General features: G+C 39.9%; 1 non-coding gene across 1 annotated transcript; it reads left to right on the top strand.

Moving 5' to 3' along the window:
• Positions 1–4,042: 4,042 nt before the first annotated feature.
• LOC128279859 (small nucleolar RNA R71) lies at positions 4,043–4,149 on the top strand. The gene has a single exon (XR_008270052.1). It is a non-coding gene; the product is annotated as a small nucleolar RNA R71 (small nucleolar RNA).
• Positions 4,150–5,652: the final 1,503 nt, after the last annotated feature.

Genomic DNA, 5,652 nt, shown 5'->3' with positions numbered 1-5,652 from the left:
GTAGGCCTCTTCCTCGGTAGATTGGTCGAGACGATACTGGGGAGGGTAGGTTCCTTGGCACCTCTCGATCATCCTCATGCTAAGCATGCTCGATATGCCTTGTAGAGACATCTGGCCGATGAGGGTGAGGGATGATTCTTAGGCCGCGGTGTTAAGGAGCCCGAAGTGTCGCGCCAGCCTAGTCACGTAGGGGCCAATGGAGATGACCCCCTTCCGATGCCGCTCCGTCTGGTGCTGAATAACAAGGGCGATGAAATAGGCAAGGTCGATGACGTGCCCTTGCGACATGCACCATAAAAAGTAGACGTCGTGGGTGTTGACAACGCCAGTGCTCTCTCGCCTCCTTGAAATCGTGTGAGCTAAAATAGCGTGTAAGTACCTCAGTGATGGTGGGAGAACTGATGCCTTGGAGTGGCTAGGATTGTATGAGGCCGTACTGGGGGCCAAAGTGTGCCAGCACTTTGAGGAAGAGAAATGTATGTGGCGACTGAGAGCATGTAGTTCATTCTCCTCCCTAAACCCATCCGTATATAGGTCTAGTGCAGCACCAAACTCTGGGACGCTTAGTTGGCAGATTAATTTGCCTAGGCAAAACTGGACCTTGCCGGGATCATCGTACCTTGTCATTACGGTCTGGAGATGAAACGTTGAGTAGAGTTCCATTGTGAGTTCAAGGTATGTCAGCTCGATAATCTCGAAGAACATCTCCTACGGGTTGGTGGTTAAGAGAGCCTAAATCGCATCAGCCATCTGTAGTTGTTCTACGGTAGCCCAGTCGATGCAGCGGCCCGCTGCTAAAGGTCGGGCCTGAAGTATTTGAAAGAGCTTTTCTTGGGGCCCTCGTGGAAACTATAGGAAAGGGTGACAAATTTTCGTGGTTGGACCCGTGGCGGATGACACTCTCTTCCTCTTCTTCGAGGCTGGTACGACAGTTTTCTTTCCTCTTGAAGATGACATTGAAGGCCTGTAATATAAAGAATAATAATAATAGGTAAACATATTCGAAGGGGAAGTAAACTATTTCAGCCAAGACTGCTGATATGAAGCAAACTCAACCACAATAATAATGAGAATGAGAATAGAAATGTAATGGGTATAAGGTTTTCCTAGTATCAATTTAACATAAATTATATGGTAACTATCCTAGGAATGCAATTTAAATGATAGACATTGGCATGATAATAGCATGAAAATAAGCATAGTAATGTCATGGATATGAGGTGTGTCTAACAACTTGATTTAATTCGAAATGTATAATAAAGAACCAAAAAATGCAAACTAAATGAAAAAGTAATGAACAAAAATGAAAACTAGTTCAAAAGTAATGGAGATTATTGTAATAATAAGCATTAATAGTAAACAAACGCTAAGGGAGAGAGATTGAGCTTTAAAAATGAAGTTGGAGGTGGCACACAGGCGTGGCAGGGGGCCGTGTGGAGTTGCAGCGGCTAGGGTTAGGGTTTTTGAATGGAGAAGAAAGTGAATAGTGCAGGGTATTTATAGATTTTGGGGCACACGGTCATGGCACACGCCCGTGTTCCCCAATTTTAGCCCGTGTGATTCGCGAATTTCAAATTTGAGCGCGTCTGACATTTAGTACACACCCAAGTTCCTCGGGCATGTGGGTTTACACGGTCGTGTCGTACGGCCGTGTCTAGCTTCGTTTGCTTCTCCTATGCCCGTGTGTACAATCCCTACACCCGTGTTATTTTAACAGGTTTGACTACGGGTGTTAGACACGGGCGTATCTATGCCTGTGCTACTTTTTCATTTTTAACCACGGGTCTTCCACAAGGGCGTGTCGCACGCCCGTGTTGTTTTGGCAGGCTCGACCACGGCCATGTCGCACGGCTGTGGCATTTTATTGTAGCCGGTGTTGGGGAAATCTTTTGCCCTATTTTCACACGGCCTTAAGCACGCCCGTGTGCTTGGCCGTGTCTCTGTGGAAACACCTGTATTCAAGATCTCTATTAGTAGGTTAGGAGTTAAATACCAAAATTTAAAGAAATTAATAATGTTAGTGCTCGGGTTACCTCCCGAGAAGCACTTATTTATAGTCTAAGCTCGACTTACCTCTTCAGTGAATGGTCATGGTGGTTTGAGGAGTTTATACTCCTCATTCCTGCTATCAATCTCATCAAAATAAGGTTTTAATCGGATGTTGTTTACCTTAAAAGTGCCAAACTTGGGATGACTCACTTTCACCGTACCGAATGGAAAAATACTGAGTACCGTAAGAGGGATTTCTTCATTCGGTGTGGTAGTGACAATGTGGGGATCTGCGGCATCTAATAAGACCTTATCACCAACCTGAAGTAAATTTGGGGAGGTATCAAACTCATTCTGGCGTAATTTTGTTTTATCGTGTGTTCTCGGTTTATGTGCTCGCTATTCGTGTAGCTCTTCTATCCGTAGCCTTTGTTTTTCATGAATATGTCCTCTATCATTTCTGGAACATGGCTCGAGAACTTCTTTGAAGCTCAATTTCTACAAAGTCATATTGTCAGTTTTAGTAGATTGGTGTGGGCCATTACCTTCAATATTCGATGTGATGCCAAAATTACGAGCTTGAAGGGTGATCGTTTCGTCTCCCACACGAAGTGTAAGCTCACCTATGCCAATATCAATAATTGTTTAGCAGTTGCTAAAAAGGGCCTCTCTAAAATCAAAGGGGTGTTATTATCCTTCTCTATGTCTAGAACAACGAAATCAACGGGAAATATGAACTTATCTACTTTCACTAGTACATCTTCAATAATACCCCTAGGAAGTCTTATAGTTTTATCTACCAATTGAATGCTCATTCTAGTTTGTTTAAGTTTCCCAAGACCTAGTTGCTTAAACATTTTGTAAGGCATGACGTTAATACTAGCCCCTAAATCAGCTAATGCATGACTTATATCTAAGCTACTAATTAAGCAAGGAATTGTAAAACTCCCTGGATCTTTCAATTTGTAGGGTAGCTTATTCTGTAGAATAGCTAAGCAGACTGCGTTTAGCTCCACATGCGACGCTTCGTCCAACTTCCGCTTATTTACTAAAAGCTCTTTTAAAAATTTCATTACATTTGGCATCTACAATAGAGCTTCAATAAACGGTAAGTTAATATGTAATTTTTTCAAAAGTTTGAGGAATTTACCGAATTTTTCATCTAAGCAGTCTTTCCTTGTCGCGTTAGGGTATGGAACACGAGGTTTATATTCTTCATTCACTATTTTGTTATGACTTACCTCACTTTTACCTTTTCTCATCACAGTTTCTTGTATCAATTCTAGCTCAGGCGCAATGAATCCTTCCTTATCTTGAGTACTAATTGTGTTGAGGTGTTCCCTTGGATTAGGTTCAGTATTACTTGGTAAGCTACCTTGTGGTCGTTTAGAGATTAGTTTGGATAGTTGCCCTATCTGAGTTTCGAGCCCTTGGATCGATGCTTGTTGATTCTTAAGTGCTGCCTCGGTATTTTAGAAATGGGTTTCTAATACCGAAATGAATTTAGAGAGCATCTCTTCAAGGTTCGGTTTCTTCTCTTGTTGATAAGGTGGTTGTTGAAAACCCTGAGGATTTTGTGGCTTTTGATTCCCTTGACCACCCTAGGAGAAATTTGGGTGGTTCCTCTAACCTGCATTATAAGTATTACTGTATGGGTTATTTTGAGATCTAAAGTTATTGTTACCCATATAGTGGACTTGTTCCTCTTTGGTTGTAGGATTGATATTCTGTATGCACACCTCATTCACTTGAGTCACACCTCATTACTGGATGTACCTGCGTAGAACCAAGTAAACCATCAATCTTTTTATTGAGAAGTTCTACCTGATTTGACAGCATAGTAAATGAGTCGACGTTATAAACGCCGACTGTTTTTGTTGGCTTGGTCCTCATGACTTGCCACTAATAGTTATTCAGTGACATTTCTTCAATGAATTCATAAGCCTCTTCAGGTGTTTTGTTGTTGATGGTTCCTTCAGCAGCTACGTCAATCATCTGTCTTGTCGATGAATTCACACCATTGTAAAATGTTTGAACTTGCAGCCATAGAGGTAACCCATGGTGAGGGCACCTTCACAATAGATCCTTGTATCTCTCCCGTGCATCGTAAAGTGTTTCTAATTCCATCTACACAAAAGAAGAGATATCATTACGTAACTTAGCCATTTTAGTCGGCGGAAAATATTTTAGTAGAAATTTTTCTGTCATTTGTTCCCAAGTAGTGATGGACCCTCGTGGTAACGAGTTCAACCACTGTTTAGCTTTGTTTTTCAGTGAAAAAGGGAATAACCGAAGGCGAATGACATCATCAGAAACGCCATTAATTCTGAAAGTGTCACAAAACTCCAGAAAATTCACCAAGTGAGTGTTGGGATCCTCATCCTGCAAACCATCAAACTGAACAAACTGCTATATCATCTGAATTGTGTTAGGTTTCAGTTCGAAATTATTCGCAACAATAGCAGGTTTAACTATACTTGACTCAGTTCCTGTTAAAGAAGGTTTAGCATAGTCATACATAGTACGTGGAGCAGGATTTTGATTAGCCGCAATTGCAGGAGGTAGCTGATTGCCTTGGTTTTCAGCCATCTCTTCGGTTGGAGGTTGAGTATCGTCTTCTTGCTCGTTCTCTATGTATCTTAAGCTTCGCCTTATTTCTCTTTGGTTTCTACGAATTGTGCGATCGATTTCTTCATCAAAAAATAATGGTCCCGAGGGTTTCTTCTAGTCATAAACTATAAAAATCTGTCAAGAGAAAGAAAAAGTAAATTAATTAGTAATAATAATAATAAAATTAAATTAAATTAAATTGCAAGAAAAATAAATGGCTAAAGTAATAAAAATTGAGTGTTCCTAATATTTTAGTTCCCCGGCAACGGCGCCATAAACTTGATCGTGTGATTTCGTGATAGGTTTTAAATATTTATAATTACTCATTCTTGAACTAACTATTATCACGATGTAGGCAAGTGTACCTATCGAATAGTAGTATAGTTTTAGCAAGACCAAATTGTCGAACCCAAAGGAACTAAAAGTATTAGTAATGAGTGTCTTTTTATTATCTAGCATAAGAATAATAGGGTTTTGTTTTAATTAACTAATTATCTAAACTAAGAACGTACAGAGAAAAGAATTGGGGAATTGCTTTTGGGAAAATCGATTGAATGAAGACAATACCTAAGGAAAAATCTACCTAGACTTTCCTTGTTATTCTGGCTCTGAATCGGACGATTTATTCATTCAACTTATTCCATAGAGATTCTTAAGTTATGTTATTATCCCTATTCAAGACTAATAACGTCTAATCCCTAGATTGAATAATCGAGACTTTTCTCTAATTAACACTCTAGGGTTGCATTAACTTGATCTATGGATCCCCTTATTAGGTTTCACCCTAATCTGACAAAATCTTGTCACCCTATTTCCAGGCACGCAATCAGCTCGGCTTAATTATGACAAATGTACTCTTAGACAGGGTCTATTCCTCCTCTTAATAAGAGCATGTCTTGAATCATTATCCTGGGATATCAAAACAAGAATTAAGAACACATAATTAAGAACAAGTTAAATATTTATCACACGATTCAGAAAATAATAACAAGATTCGTTTTAGGTTTCATTCCTCATAGGTATTTAGGGGTTTTAGTTCATAACTAAATAAGA

This window comes from Gossypium arboreum, chromosome 8 (assembly GCF_025698485.1).
Source record: "Gossypium arboreum isolate Shixiya-1 chromosome 8, ASM2569848v2, whole genome shotgun sequence".
In the NCBI taxonomy this organism is placed as follows: Eukaryota; Viridiplantae; Streptophyta; class Magnoliopsida; order Malvales; family Malvaceae; genus Gossypium; species Gossypium arboreum.
This window is presented reverse-complemented; position numbering and strand designations above follow the sequence as displayed.